This window comes from Chiloscyllium punctatum, chromosome 30 (genome assembly GCF_047496795.1).
Source record: "Chiloscyllium punctatum isolate Juve2018m chromosome 30, sChiPun1.3, whole genome shotgun sequence".
In the NCBI taxonomy this organism is placed as follows: Eukaryota; Metazoa; Chordata; class Chondrichthyes; order Orectolobiformes; family Hemiscylliidae; genus Chiloscyllium; species Chiloscyllium punctatum.
Window position 1 is genome coordinate 39,276,073 of NC_092768.1, and position 16,377 is coordinate 39,292,449.

The following is a 16,377-nucleotide window of genomic DNA, read 5'->3' on the forward strand; positions in this document are numbered from 1 at the left end:
TACTAACGGTACCTCCATGTTCACATCTATGTCATTTATATAAATGATGAAAAGTGGTGAACCCACCACCGATCTTTAAGGCTAATGCTGGTCACAGGTCTCCATCACACTCTGTCTTCAACCTTTGAGGCACTTCTGTATCCAAGTGGCTGCTTCTCCCTGTATTTCATGAGATCTACCCTTGCTCATCAGTCTACTGTTGAATGCATTACTGAGTATAAATTACATCCACCTGATGAAGGGATTTTGCCTGAAACATTGATTCTCTTGCTCCTTGAATGCTGCCTGATCTGCTGCACTTTTCCAGCACCACACACTCGACTGAATTTAGATCACGTCCATCACTCTGCCCTCATCAATCCTCTTCATTACTTCTTCAAAAAACTCAATCAACTTAGTGGGACATGAAATCTCATGCACAAAGTCATGCTGACTATCCTGAATCAGTCCTTGCCTTTCCAAATACATGCAATTTCTGTCCCTCAGGATTCTCTCCAACAACTTGCCGACCACCGACATCAGGCTCACTGGTCTATAGTTCCCTGGCTTGTCCTTACCACCTTTCTGAAATAGTGGCGTTATGTTAGCCAACCTCCAGTCTTCCGGCACCTCACCTGTGACTATCGATGATCCAAATATCTCAGCAAAGGGCCCAGCAGTCACTTCCCTAACTTCCTACAGAGTTCTCGGGTACACCTGACCATGTCCTCGGGATTTATCCACCTTTACGCATGTTAAGACATCCAGCATCTCCTCCTCTCTAATATGACATTTTTCAAGATGCCATCATCTATTTCCCTACATTCTATACCTTCCATGTTCTCCTCTACAGTGAACACTGGTGCAAAATACTCATTTAGTATCTCACCCATCTCTTGCGGTTCCACACATAAGCTGCCTTGCTGATCTTTTAGGGGCCCTATTCTCTCCCTATTTACCCTTTTGTCTTTAATGTATTTGTAGAATCCCAAAGCTATCTCATCTTCCTTTATAGCCCACCTCATTTCCCTCTTAAATTTACTCCTACTGCCTTTAATCTCTTCTCAGGATTCACTCGATCTCTGCTGTCTAAACCTGACATATACTTCATTTTTCTTCACCATTTGTGTATTGTCATCCTGTGATAGGCCCTTTTGATAAAAACCTCTGCCGGTGTTTCCTGAAGACTTCAGCTTTGAACCAAGATTAAGCAAATCTTCCAGCCTGTTGTGAACTCTTCAGGAATCTGTTTTTTTCAATCCAACCACAGTCTGACCAAAAGCATCATTGAGTTTTTTTTTGCTGCTCTGCCTGTCACACTGAACATGTCAGACTAACTTTACTGTCCAAGAAATTCAGCGATATTGTTAAAATCTTCTCTTTCTCAAAGCCCATCTTCATGTCAACATGAATCACATGGACTTTTTATCATAGTCTAGAGATCCTGAATTAAATGGGCAGTTTAAAGCACATCCTTTCCGCCCCCCCCTCCCCGTACAACATTTTAAGCACCTTTCTGAAACTTGGGAGATTGCAAGTGTGCCCACTCTTATCACAGTTGCTTTCATCGTTGTTGAATGCCTGCTTCCCAGTGAAACAACCTGGACTGCCCTTAATCTCTAATAATTAAACCACCCAGATTTGTTGTCAAGCAGACGTCAGAATAGGATTCAAGCTGACTCTTATTTTATACTAATCTGAAGACACAGTGCCAAAATGTCACAAACTTATAAATCTCATAATTGTAATATTTGTGACTGATATTCATGAGGGTGCCATGTGGTGGGATGTCCTGTGGGGGGATAATATATTGTGTAGAAATGCATGAAACAACAGACCAGTTAATCTAACTAGGTCATGTAATGTTTGTGCTCCCCTAAAGTGTACCTTTAGATCCTTTTTCTGTTTCACTGTCAACATAACAATCTATTCCTTTCTCCTTTAGATAATTATTTAGCTTTCCTTTCAGTGCACCTGTACTATTTGCTTTAATTATTCACTGTGGTAGTGAGTTCCTTATTCCCACCACTTTCTGTGTAAAACTATCCCTCCTCAAGGCCTTGGCAATTATATAACACTGACAATGTCTAGTGATGCTGATCCCGAAAGTGGAAATTTTTTTTCTGAATCCACCATGTGAAAAATTTTCGTAACTTTAAAGACCTCCTTGAGATCAACCCTCAGCACTTTTATCTTGAGTGTGTACGTGAGTGTGATGGAGAACATGTCTGTGACAGGGTGTATGTGTGTGGGTGTAAGAGTGTGTGTGTATGTGTATTTTTATGTATGCTTGTGTGAAGTGGGATCTTGGGTTCATGTCACACTACAGGTGACCCCACTACACTATACTCTCACACACACACTCACACACAATCACACTCATACACTCACACAGACCCTCTCTCATACACACACTTCTCTCACACAGACACATGTACACGTACCCTCTCATAGACATTTACTCCATCAACTCACGCACACACTCTATCAAGCATGCACACACACTCTCACATGCATGTACACACACACACACACACACATATACATTAATGAGGTGAATTTGTATTTGCAGATACATTCTACTTTGTTCAAAAAGGACACTGTTTTTATTAGTGATTTTTATAGAATCCCATCAGTGTGGAAACAGGCCATTCGGCCCAACAAGCCAACACTGACCCTCTGAAGATTATCCCATGCAGACCCACTTCCGTATCCCTATTACTCTACATTTCCTCTGATTAATGCACCTAGCTTACACATCGCTGAATACTATGGACAATTTAGCACATCTCATTCACCTAACCTGCACATTTTTGGACCATGGGAGGAAACCGCAGCACTTGGAGGCAATCTGCAGGCAGTCAGTCCAGTGTTGGGATACAGACAGACTCCAACCTCACACCTTTAATGCATTGTCTGAGCTGAGATGCCACTTTAATACATATAGTTGCCTTGGGAATGTGACTTGAAAGAAGTTCTGGGATTTACATATAAATCAATCAAAATCTGCATTCCCATTCTAAGTGATTAAAGATTTAACAGTAATCTGGGTTTGTTCAGTAAATCCCATCAGTTGTATGACACTTTGATCTTTTATTATAAATTCTGTGTTCTATGATCCTGCCCCACCAGTTACCTGATGAAGGAGCAGTGCCCTTGTTGGACTATATCCAGGTGTGATTTTTAACAAAGTTTATCATGACTTTGACTCATCTTTGATCATCTCCTGACTGCAGATCCAGAGGGAGAATGATTGCTTAGTTTTAGAAAAAGAACCAATGAAAGAGAAAAACATTTTTTGTCACCAGATACCGGGAAGATCAAAGCCAGATTGATTCTCAGGCTAGGAAACAACAATAGAATATAATGGTATAATGCATTTCACAATGTTCACAATACCTCTGGGTTTCTTTCTCCCTGAAACAAAATAATAATACACTGTGCCATCAAGGGACTTATTAGGTCAGGTGACCAAACTCTTTCTCAAAGATGTGTAGGTTTTAAGTTCAATAAACGTTATGATTCCGTGAGCATGCCTCTGTTAGGCTGTTACTTGACTCTTCTGTAACTCATCTCTCCCAATGTTGACACCACGCTCCAATATTGAGAAAAGCATCTGAATGGGAACCCTCTAAATAGCACCTCAAATCTAAATAAGAGCAATTAAGGAAGAGGTTAGCTGTGGTGGATTGAAAACAAAAATGAGAGAGTTTGTCAGGAAATGGCGAATACTTAAAACGTTAATGTATGTATTTTATAAATGACACAAATGAAAATACCCAGAAAAGTGAAAGGGCGAGTCAAGGCTACCCAGACCAGCACCCTGGCCACACCGAACAATAGATTCAGTGTTTACACAAGGAGGGCTCCTTGTTATGCACAATTGGCATGGAGAGAGTGGAGACTTCATATGGCACTGCAGGGAGTCATCATCCACCCTCGCACTGTGAGGCTCCAAGAGCAGGAGACAAGGCTGACCATCACAATTACGGCTGCTACTACACTGAGACCAGGACAGGTTGGGGGTTGAGGGGTGAGAGTTCACCGGCAGAGGTCAGGGGACCATTGACAAAAGCAGGGGGCTATTTGCTGGTTTTCATTGAATATCCTCTCCCCCATTCCCGAGACTGGGATCCCCAGGCCCTGTGTGAACCACTTCGTGACCCTTCTCCCTGAGCTCACTGGGAATTAATGTGGGCTCCGGGATTCTCCCCAGGGTTGTGTGGGTCCCCAGAGCCTTCTGAACACCCTCCCTGGGTAGAGGTTACTGGGAGAGGCCACCCACTCACCCGCTTACCTCCTCCAGGGGAGGTGAGAGCCTCCATTCAACCCTGACCTAAGAGGCTTCCCCATGGAAGAGGGGCTCCCGAAATACAGAGAGCCCACACCCTGTGTCCTGTCAGTGGGAGAAAGGTCAGTTCACCTTGACTATGTTTCATCCTGTTCAGTATCTGATCGTCCTGGTAACTGGTGACAGAAATCTGTTCATCTCTTTATTGGGTATTTTACTGAGACACTGGGACCAATCATTGACTCTCTGCTTCTTCAGCTTGAAGTTCTGGAAATGACCTGCAGCTCAGCATTGACATGGAGTGGCTGGGGAGAAGGTGGTTTGTTCTTCCAGACTCTGTACACCAGTTGATCCCCTCCCCTCACCCCGAATATTTTACTCCCAGTCCCTGATTGGAATAGGGAGAGTGGATTCTCAGAATGTTGCTGATCCTTTTCACATCTCCCTGTGTTTTTCCAAGGCCCCCATTCTCTCTCTCTCTCTCTCCCTCTCTCTCTGTGTCTGGGACGAATGTGAATCTCTTGGTGAGAGTTTGAAATGGGGGATGTTTGATCAGCCGCCTGTTATACAGCCAGCCTGATCTTTTACACATTGAAGGCAGCACAGTCTGGGAGATTCTAATGGGATTTGTGTCCAGGTCACCTGACAGCAGGATGCAGAAACATGGAGCACAGAACAATACAAAGCAGAACAGGCCCTTCAGCCCTCGATGTTACGCCGACCTGTGAACTAATCTAAGCCCATCACCCTACGCTATCCCTCATCATCCATGTGCTTATCCAAGGATTGTTTAAAGGCCCCTAATGTGGCTGAGTTAACTACATTGGCAGGCAGGACATTCCACGCCCTTACCACTCTCTGATTAAAGAACCTGCCTCTGACATCTGTCTTAAATCTATCACCCGTCAATCTACAGCTATGCCCCCTCGTTGAAGCAGATGTCATCATCCTAGGGAAAAGACTCTCACTGTCCAGCCTATCTAATCATCTGATCATCTTGTATGTCTCTATCAAATCCCCTCTTAGCTTCTTCTCCAATGAGATAGACCCAAGTCCCTCAGCCGTTCCTCATAAGAACTTCCCTCCAGACTAGGCAACATCCTGGTAAATCTCTTCTGCACCTTTTCCAGTGTTTCCAGATCCTTCCTGTAATGGGGCGACCAGAACTGCACTTAATACTCCAAGTGAGGCCGCATTAGCATTTTGTATAGTTGCAGCATGACATTGTGGCTCCGGAATTCAGTTCCTCAACCAATAAAACCAAACATACTGTATGCCTTTTTAACAGCACTATCAATCTGGGTGGCAACTTTCAGGGATCTATGTACATGGACACCAAGGCCCTTCTGCACATCCACACTACCAAGAAGCTTACCATTGACCCAGTATTCTGCCTTCCTGTTATTCTTCCCAAAGTGAATCACCTCACATTTATCTGCATTGAACTCCACTTGCCAACTCTCAGCCCAATTCTGCAGTTTATCCAAGTCTCCCTGCAACCTGTAACATTCTTTCACACTCTTCACTACTCCACCAACTTTCATATCATTTGCAAACTTACTAACTCATCCAATTTTACCTGCATTCAAGTCGTTTATAAAAATGACAAACAACAATGGTCCCAAAACATATCCTTGTGGCACACCACTCGTAACAGGACTCCAGGCTGAATATTTTTCATCAACCACCACTCGTTGCCTTCTTACAGAAAGCCAGATTTAAATCCAAACTGCTAAATCACCTTCGATCCCATGCATCTGCATTTTCTCCAATAGCCTACCATGTGGAACCTTATCAAAGACTTTACTGAAGTCCATGCACGCCATGTCAACTGCCCTACCCCCATCCACATGCTTGGTTGCCTTCTGAAAAACTCAGTGAGATTTGTGAGACATGACCTGCCCTTGCCGAATCCATGTTGACTATTTCCAATGAAATTGTTGCTTGCTAGATGATTATCAATCATCTCTCTTATAATCCTTTCCAAAACATTTACTACAACAGATGTAAGGCTCACTGGTCTATAATTACCTGGGTTATCTCTACTGCCCTTCTTGACCAAGGGCAAAACATTTGCAATTCTCCAGTCCTCTGGTACTAAACCTGGAGACAATGATGACTCAAAGATCAAAGCCAAAGGACCCAACCCCTCCTTCTTAGCTTCCCAGAGAATCCTCAGATAAATCCCATCCGGCCCCGGGGACTTACCTACTTTCACACCTTCTAGAATTGATAAAACCTCCTCATAACTAACCCCAATTCTAATAGTCCATATCTCAGTCTTCTTCTCGACAATATTCTCCTTTTCCTGGGTGAAAACAGATGAGAAATATTCATTTATCACTTCCTCTTCTCCAAAGGGTCCACACATAACTTGCCACTTCAGTCTTTGACAGGGCTTATTCCTCCTCTCATTATCCTTTTATTCCTCGCATATTTATAGAAAGCTTTAAGGTTCTCTTTTATGCTACCTGCTAAAGACTGCTCATGTCCCCTCCTTGCTCTTATTACCGCTATCTTTAAAACCTTTTGAGCTACTCTGTAACTCTCCATCACCTCATCTGAACCATGTCGTCTCAATGTCAAATAAGCCTCCCTCTTAGGTTAACAAGAGACACAAATTCTTTAGTAAACCACAGTTTCCTTATCTTATCACTTCCTCCTTGCCTGACAGGGATGTACCTATCAAAGACTCGCAATATCTGTTCCTTAAACCAGCTCCACATTTCGATTGTACAAGACATTGGTTTGGCTGTATTTAGAATACTGTGTACAGTCTGGTCGCAACATTACCAAAGGGATGTAGACGCTTTGGAGAGGGTGCAGAGAAGGTTTACGAGGATGTTGCCTGACGTAGAAGAGCTATGAAGCGAGGTTGAGTAGGTTCGGAATGTTTTCATTAGAAAAAAGAAGATTGAGGGGGAACCTGATAGAGGTTTACAAAATTATGAATGGTATAAACAGGATAGGTAGAGATAAGTTTTTTTCCAGGGGGAAGGATTCAATAACGAGGGATCATGCTTTCAAGGTGAGAGGTGAAAAGTTGAAGGGGGATACATGCAGCAAGTACTTTACACAGAGGGTGGTAGGTGCCTGGAACATGTTGCCAGCAGAGGTAGTAGAGGCAGGCATGGTCGATTCATTTAAGATGCATCTGGACAGATACACGAGTAGGTGGGGAGCAGGGGGATACAGATGCTTAGGAATTGGGCAACAGGTTTAGACTGTAGATTTGGATCGGCTCAGGCTTGGAGGCCCAGCTTCCTGGGCTGTAAATGTTCTTTGCTCTTTGTTCTTTGTCCCCTGCATTTTGCTATCCCATTCTGTGTATCCTACGTCTTGCCTAATCGCATTATAATTGCCCTCCCCCATCTATAACTCTTGCCCTGTGGCATGTACCTATTCCTTTTGCTGCCTGTCTTTTACCAGGACCTGATCACTGTCTGGAACATGGTCGAATCGTGTCGTGCCTACCCTCCGGCTGGTGTAGCGGCTGTCGTCAGGGAGCCGTTGCTCAGGAATCCGCACCTCCGTACTCGCGGGTTCAAGTGGCTGTCGGAGGGGAGGGCCGTGGCGGCAAGGGCGACCAGGGTCGGGGACGTACTGGGTGCCGGGGGCCTGGGCTGGACGCTGCCGCAGGACATAGCTAGCAGGGCAGCGGTAGACGTCCGGTACGTGGCCGCCGCCATCCGACGCCTTAAAACGGCGGTGCTCGGACCCGACGTAGTGCACCGGTTGGAGGACGCTCAGGTGTCCGGTGGGATCCCGTCCGCGCTCACCCCGGCCCGGACGGAATTTTACATTGGCCCCAAGGTCCCGTACTTCCCGCGGGAGCCTGTGCCCCACAACCTGAGCCGCCTCCGGAATTTTAATTTTGTCCCCTTACGGGATATAAAAAGGAAGGCCCTGTATCGACTGCTGCTGCACACCGTCCACCTCTTCTCCCTCATCCACCGCCCGGACACACCTTGGCGTGCCCATTTGCCACCGGGCGGTGGAGATCCCCAGTGGAGGGCTCTCTACGCGGGAGTCCTCCCCCTTTCTCTCGGGGATCTGGGGTGGAGGGTGCTGCACGCAGCAGTCCCCTGCAACCGCAGATTGCGGTGGTTCACGGACTCCCAGCCCAACTGCTTGTTCTGTGGCACTGTGGAGTCCGTGGACCATGTATATATTGGGTGTGGGCATTTGCACTCCCTTTTTGATTTCCTCAAAAACCTTCTCCTCTGTTTCTGGCTGCACTTCAGTCCCACGCTCCTGATCTTCGGGCACCCGGTATGGAGGAGGGAGGGCAGGTCCGAGGACCTCCTCGTGGGTCTGCTCCTGGGACTGGCCAAACTGGCCATCAACAGGTCCAGGCAGCGGGCCGTGGAGGGGGTCGTTAGGGCCGACTGCCTGCCCCTCTTCCGGGGTTACGTTAGAGCCCGGGTGTCCTTGGAGAAGGAGCACGCGGTGTCCACCAACACCCTGGAGTCGTTCAGGGAGAGGTGGGCGCCGCAGGGAGTGGAGTGTATTATTTCCCCGTCCAACTCTATTTTGATTTAGTCCCTACCTTCCCCTTCACTGTTTTGATCACACAGCATTGCCCTTTGATGTGAAGGGCAGTGCTTGTCACTGGCCACTCGGGTGTTTTTCCGACCTTCCTGGTGGTGGAAATTGAATAAAGATTCGTGCACTTTGTGCCTTTCACTGTGTTTCACACCTGCACACACACACACCATGGGTGCTGGGGAAAAAAATAAGCACTACCGCACTTAGGCGGTAGTGTGGGGGTTAAATTTAAAAGAAAAGAAAAAAAAACGAAAAAAAATAAGAGAAGAAAAAAAAGAGAAAAAAAAAAAAAACTCTTGCCCTGTGGCATGTACCTATTCCTTTCCATCACTAAACTAAACGTAACTGAATTATGGTCACGCTATCCAAAGTGCTCACCTACTACGAAATCAAACAGCTTACCTAGTTCATCACCAAGTAACAGATCGAGTGTGGCCTCCCCTCTTGTTAGCCCCTGTGACATACTGTGTCAGGAAACCCTCCTGCACACATTGGACAAAAACTGATCCATCCGACGTATTAGTGTTATAGCATTTCCAGTCAATGCTGGGGAAGTTAAGGTCCCTCATAATGACCATCCTGGTTCTTTCACTCCTGCCCAGAATCGATTTGCCAATCCACTCCTCCATATCCCTGGAACTCTGTGGAGGCCTTTAAAAAAAACCCAGCAGTGTGATCTCCCCTCTCCTGTTTCTAACCTCAGCCCATACCACCTCAGTAGACGGGTCCTCATCAAAAGTTCTTTCAGCCATAGTTATACTGTCCTTGACTAACAAAGCCACACCTCTCTTTCTCTTTTACCACCTTCCATGATCTTAATGAAGGATCTGAACCCTGGAACCTGTAACATCCATTCCTGACCCTGCTCTATCCATGTCTCAGAAATAGCCACAACATCATAGTCCCAGGCACCTATCCATGCTGCCAACTTACCTGCCTTATACCAGATACCCCTGGCATTGAAATAGACATACTTCAAACCAGCTTCCTGTCTGTCAGCACACTCCTGCGACCATGAAATCCTGTCCATGTCCTCCCTACTCTTATCCTCCTGTACACTGGAACTATAACAAAGGTTTCCATTCCCCTGCTGAGCGAGTTTAAACCCATCTGAATAGTACCAGCAAATTTCCCACCCAAGATATTAGTACCCCTCTGGTTCAAATGAAGACCGTCCTGTTTGTACAAGTCCCACCTTCCCCAGAATGAGCCCGAATTAGCCATATACCTGAAACCCTCCATCCTGCACCATCCCTTCAGCCACATGTTCAGCTGATATCTCTCTCTGTTCTTTGCCTCACTGTCATGTGGCACAGGTAACAATCTAAAGATAACAATTCTGTTTGTTCTTGTTCTCAGCTTCCACTCGAAAACCCCAAGATCAGTGAAGCTCCGAGCAAATGGGAAATGGTTCCAATGGACAATTTCCATTTTCACATCGATTGGGAAAAGTCAAACAGCTTCATCATTCCTGGTCTAAAGTCTTGAAAAATGTGTTGCTGGAAAAGTGCAGCAGGTCAGGCAGCATCCAAGGAGCAGGAGAATCGATGTTTCGGGCATAAGCCCTTGAAATGTCGATTCTCCTGTTCCTTTGATGCTGCCCGACCTGCTGCGCTTTTCCAGCAACACATTTTTCAGCTCTGATCCCCAGCATCTGCAGTTCTCACTTTCTCCTGGTCTAAAGTCTTGTAAACACTGCGAGGAGGAGAAGGAGACTCCATGTTTAACCCAGCCCAGGCTCAGCTGTGATGCCCTCATGGTTGAATAGGCCGGGTTATCTCAGACACCAACATCCTACTGGCCGTGTATAAAGGGCTGATTAAAAAGCTCAGTGAAGGACAGTGGGGATCCTGCTCTGGATTGTTCATCCCCCTGTTTAACAGAGAGACTGTTCACACAGTGACTGTCCCCCATGGTCTCACATTTCATCCTCCCAAATATTCCAGTTTCTCTTCATTTCAATCTGGATTTACTCACTCCACAGACCTATCCTCAGATAATCCTGAATTCCTCACTCCAGATGCACCCAGTTCAGGAGCGCCCCTTCAATATTTTTCTTCAATTTGTGCCAAGTCACTGTTCTAGGTTAGTGATAAACCAGATGTGTCCCATGTAACTGTTCCAGATTAGTGATTTCTTTTTAGCATTCTAATCCCTGGATTGTCTTGCAACCTTTCCCCCGTGTCCACATTGACTCTGAGTGTCTGTGTGACTGTGACTCTGTGTTTACTCCCTGTTCTGAGAGGCTGCAGCATCTAATTCTGATCCAGTTCAACCTGATCCTGGTTATAATATCAGACAGGATTCTGGGAGAATGGTAAAGTGGTGGATTATTGGAGGTTGTCAGAGTGTGGATGGGGCCTCACAATGATCAACTGGTGGTGTGTACAAATGTTTCTTAAACTGTCCCTTACACTTGTCTTACAAACATAACATGTCGAAAGTTCGTCTCGTGCGTTAGTGACGACCCTGAGTTTTGTGATATCATCATGGTCTTTGGAGCCCAGGTACATTAATAGGATGCTTATGCTGGTGTTCAGTAACCAGCTGTTTTCATCAGAGACTCATGTACACTCTAGGATTTATGCAACTGTTTCTGGAATTCAAGACTATCCTGAGGTTACAACCATAGCAATGGTGAACAGAATTGTAATAATTTCTCGTGACAGTAAAACACGTCAGAGCATCCTTGGGCTTTAATTCATGGCAGAATCCTTCAGTGTGAATTTCTGGAATTATCTCACAGACCGAGTGAACAGACATTCAAATATGGTAAAGGAAACTCTGAGTGCATGAACGAAGTGGACAAACCAGACATCTGGTAAGATGTGGCTTGTTGAATTTCCCTGTTGGTTGTCCCCTTTCATCCTTTCATCATAAAACCTCATTCATTTCCCAACGTTCATATTTGGGCTGTAGCACAGGGAGAGACATAATATGCCTGGATGCTACTACTATTTCTGTGAGCCTATTCAGCCACCAAGGAGAAAGTGAGGACTGCAGATGCTGGAGATCAGAGCTGAAAATGTGTTGCTGGAAAAGCGCAGCAGGTCAGGCAGCATCTAAGGAACAGGAGAATGGACGTTTCGGGCATATTCCTAAAGAAGGGCTTATGCCCGAAACGTCGATTCTCCTGTTCCTTGGATGCTGCCTGACCTGCTGCGCTTTTCCAGCAACACATTTTCAGCTATTCAACCACCACTCTACCACTAACATTCACCCCACCTCTTTGTAACTTTTGTTTGTCCAAAATAGGAAACTGGAGTCACAGTGGGGTCAAAGTAGGTTTTCTATAGGTTTAATGAAAAGTCTTAGATTTTGTACTCCATTTCTCTATTTACAAAGCCCATTGAAATCTCAGATTTCAGTGTGACCCACCTCACAAGTACTGTGCAAGTTACGATACTGCAAAGTTCTCTGGATCCTGGAAAGATACCAGTGAATTGGAAACATGCTAAAAGGAAAAAGGCAAAACGTGGGAAACTATAGACCAGCTATTTGACTTTTCTAGTGGGGAAGTAGCTAAAGCTAATTATAAAGGAGGAGATAACTGAACATTTAGAAAATCAAAGCTCAATTCACTCGTGTCAGCATGGTTCCATGAAGGGCAAGTCATGCTTGATAAATTTGCTGGAGTTCTTTGAGGATGTAATCAGCAAAGTGGATAGTGGGGATCCAATGGATGTGATATATCTAGCATTTGACAAGGTGCCACATAAAAGGCTGATCCAGATGATTAGATACCAGGAAGTTAAGGGCAGAGTATTAGTTTGGATAGAGGATTGGCTAACTGACAGAAAGCAGAGGGTTGGGATAAATGGGTCCTTGTCTGGATGATAACCTATAACTAGTGGGGTACTGCATGGTTCTCCATCCTTAACTGTTCACAATCTGTTTAAACATTCTGCAAGAAGGAACAGAATGTAACATAGTGGAATTTGCAGATGATACTAAAATAGGTGGGAAAGCAGGCAGTGAGGAGGAGATAAGCAGTTTACAGATGGATATTGATAGGCTGGGGAAATGGGCCAGACTCTGACAGGTGGAGTAGATAATGTGGATAAGTGAGAGGGTGTCCATGTTGGTTGGAAAAATAAAAGGGAAAACTATTCTTGAAATATGAAAAAGTGTGTTAATGCAAAGGGATCTGGGTGTTTTTTGTGAATGAATTGCAGAAAGTGAATATGCAGGCAAATTGAATGCTGAAATTTATTGCAGAAGAATGAGATTATAATGGCAAAGAAGTGTTGTTAGAATTACGTCCAGTTTTGGTCTCTTACTTAAGGGAGGATATGGTGACACTGCAGGCAGTTCAGAGGAAGTTCACTAGGCTGATTCCAGGGATAAAAGAGCTTCTCTGAACCCTTCCAAGTTTCACAATGCCTTTCTGGAGCAGTATTCCAGACGTGGCCTAACCAATGTCCTTGACAGCCACAACATGACATCTCACCTCCAGTTATCAATGCACTGACCAGTAAAGGCAAATGTCCTTCTTCAATACCCTGTCCACTTACAACTTTGAACCTCCACCCCAAGGGCTCTTTATTCAGCAAGACTCCTTAGGATTCTACCACGAACTGTATAAGATCTGACCTGATTTCCTCGACCAAAATACGGCTCCTTACATGAATCCGAATTAACTCAATCTATCAATCCGTGGTCCATTGGCCCATCTGAATAAGGTCCCTTTGTACTCTGAGATAACCTTCTTCGCTGTCCACTACACCAACAATTTAGTTTAATCTGCAAACTAACAAACCATATCTCCTATATTCCCATCCAAATAATTTATAAAAGTCACTGAAAGCTGTGGATCCAAAAAATTAACAACATAAAGAAATTTATCTTCCCCTCCATTCCGCCAAGCTCAGGGGAAGAGATATTTAAGCCCCATGGGGAGAGTGTTCTTATAAATACCACACAGAGTCCTATCGCGGGTCAGAGCTTATGGGAGGCTGACACAGTGGTCACAGACAGACATGGACTACATTCCCCAGAATGCAGCATATGATTGAAACAAATTACAACTTCCACCGGGGTTGTCGTTCCAGGACAGTGGGAATGTGAGCGCTGGAATTCTGACCCAGATCGGAGAGCCCGTTGCTTATCTGCTCCAGGCTGAGGTGTGAGACAGCAGCTGGAGAAAGGGGCAGTGCTGGCTGAGTCTGGGACCCCATGACAGCACAGGCCCCCAGGATTATAGCACTGTGTGTAATGCCCCCATACCCTGGGCCCGATACCAAACCATGTTCCCCTTTGATCAGACTGATTCTGAGTTTCAGTTAGCAATTAATTACTGATCATTGAATGCTGTTGTCATTGACAGGAATTCACACTTTTCAACGGATAGGTACTGTATTGCTGAGGTCAGTGATGACGGCAGCATTAAGAGATTGATGAGGTTTGGATTTGATGGAAAGGATTTAATTAGTCTAGAACCAAACAGAATGAGATGGATTGCATTCAGTCACATTGCAGTGAAAATGAAAGATAAATGGGATTCAGGTGATGCCTGGAACAATTACTGGAAAATATGTCTGGAAGAGGTAGGAGTTGAGCAATTAAATAGATATCTGGAAGTGGAAAGGAATATTTCAGAAGGAAAGGTACGTATTTCAGTTTTGATCCCATTTTCTGATCAAACTTCTCTGATCTAACCTCACTGATCTATGAAACCGTTCTCCCATTCCATTCAGTGTCTGTCTATTGTTTGTGGTTTCACCCTTTCCCATCACAGTTCAGCCTGAAGTGTTCATCTCCAGGAGGGAGCCCAATGGTCAGGACAAGCCGCTCACTCTCTCCTGCCTGGTCACTGGGTTTGATCCTGTAGACATCGAGGTGACCTGGCTAAGGAATGGAGAGGTCATGTCTGAGACCCAATCTTCGGGGGTACGACCGAATCATGATGGGACCCATCAGATTCAGAAAGAGATTGAGATCAATGCTGGGGATGAGGATCAATGCTCCTGTCAAATTGAACACAGCAGCTTGACAGAGGCCCAGCTCTATCAGTGGGGTAAGGGACTGGAGTGTGTGTGTGTGTGTGTGTGTGTGTGTGTGTGTGTGTATACATGTATGTTTGTGAATATGTGTTTATTTGTATGTGTGGGAGTATTTTCTGATTTAACTCCAAAATGAAGATGCGTCTCTCTTCTCCTGGATTCCAGCTCCAGATCTTTCACTCCCCTATCAGTGGGACCTTCAGAAACCTGAATGGAGAGTGAAATTGGGGGAGAGTCAAACCAGTCTTTCAACCAGTCCCATCAATTCCCAATGGGTCGGATCAATTAAAATTGTCACAAACAACACAGAACTGGGAATCGAACCCTGACAGAGATAATCCTGATATTATTCCAATATGTCTCAGAAATCATAAAAACAGTTTGAGACAGTTCCACCTTGTTATTATGGTTAGAATAGTCTCTACAATGGCTGAAATATTCACAATAACAATCTGAAAAAGGCCCTGGAGAGGTAAGAATCACAGGGAGGGGACTGTGGAACTAAGGGGACAGAGTGAGTGTAGGGGAATCTCCAGTACTGGGAATACAGGGCACTGTGGGGAATGGAACCAATCAAATTCCCACACACAGTTACACACGTATAAACACGTGTTGATTTTTTTGTGTGATCAGCCCAGACTAGGTCTAACATTGATGATTAAATCCCCTGCACACAACCACATCCTCACTGACTGAACATCAATGCAATGGGAGAGATCTCCAGAATCTCCATAAAGTGTAAGGATGGAGGGGAGTGTGGGAATGAGGATTTATTATACAATCTCCATTCCCGCACATCTTGACTAGATTACTTACAGTGTGGAAACAGGCCCTTCGGCCCAACAAGTCGACACCGCCCCTCCGAAGAGCAACCCACCCAGACCCATTCCCCTATACCTAAAACTACAGGAAATTTATTATGGCCAATTCACCTAACCTGCATGAGGAAACCCACACAGGGAGAATATGCAAATTCCACACAGACAGTTGCCTGAGGTGGGAGTTGAACCCAGGTCTCTGGCGCTGTGAGGCAGCAGTGCTAACCACTGTGCCACCGTGCCATCCAGAGTGGATTATTCCCCATCCTAATGAGCACTTATTTTGTTTCTGCAGACTCCCCAAGTGGGACGTACACTGCAGCTCCCACTAAGTGACTGACGGGACAGATTGTTGGGAATGATGGGAGAGGGATTGGAAGGTGTAGAGTCCCATTCTTCTGGGAGTAATTCCATGACATTCAGGTGAGGCCTTCACCCTCCACTCCTTCCCTCTCCCCTCCTTCTGTGCTGTGAGCTGTGTGTGTTTTGTTAAGGTTGAGCGTTGATTGAATCCTGGGCCAAGTGAGTGTAGCCAGTATCTCACACTCTCTGTTTTTATATTTTTATTATGCTTCTCACATTCCATTTTTATTTTCTCAGCTTTTGAAGTCTCTGTCTGAGCTCCTTCATGACAGTGAGTGACATTTTGGTTTTTCTCTGTGGGTCCAGTTGTAACTCTCAGTGTTTGCCCCATGGCTATAATTACGTTCAGATGGACAGAGGAAATCGAGGCAGGAGT

General features: G+C 45.1%; 1 pseudogene; it reads left to right on the forward strand.

Moving 5' to 3' along the window:
• The first annotated feature begins 11,338 nt into the window (after positions 1-11,338).
• Positions 11,339-15,974, forward strand: LOC140455577 (class I histocompatibility antigen, F10 alpha chain-like; annotated as a pseudogene).
• Positions 15,975-16,377: the final 403 nt, after the last annotated feature.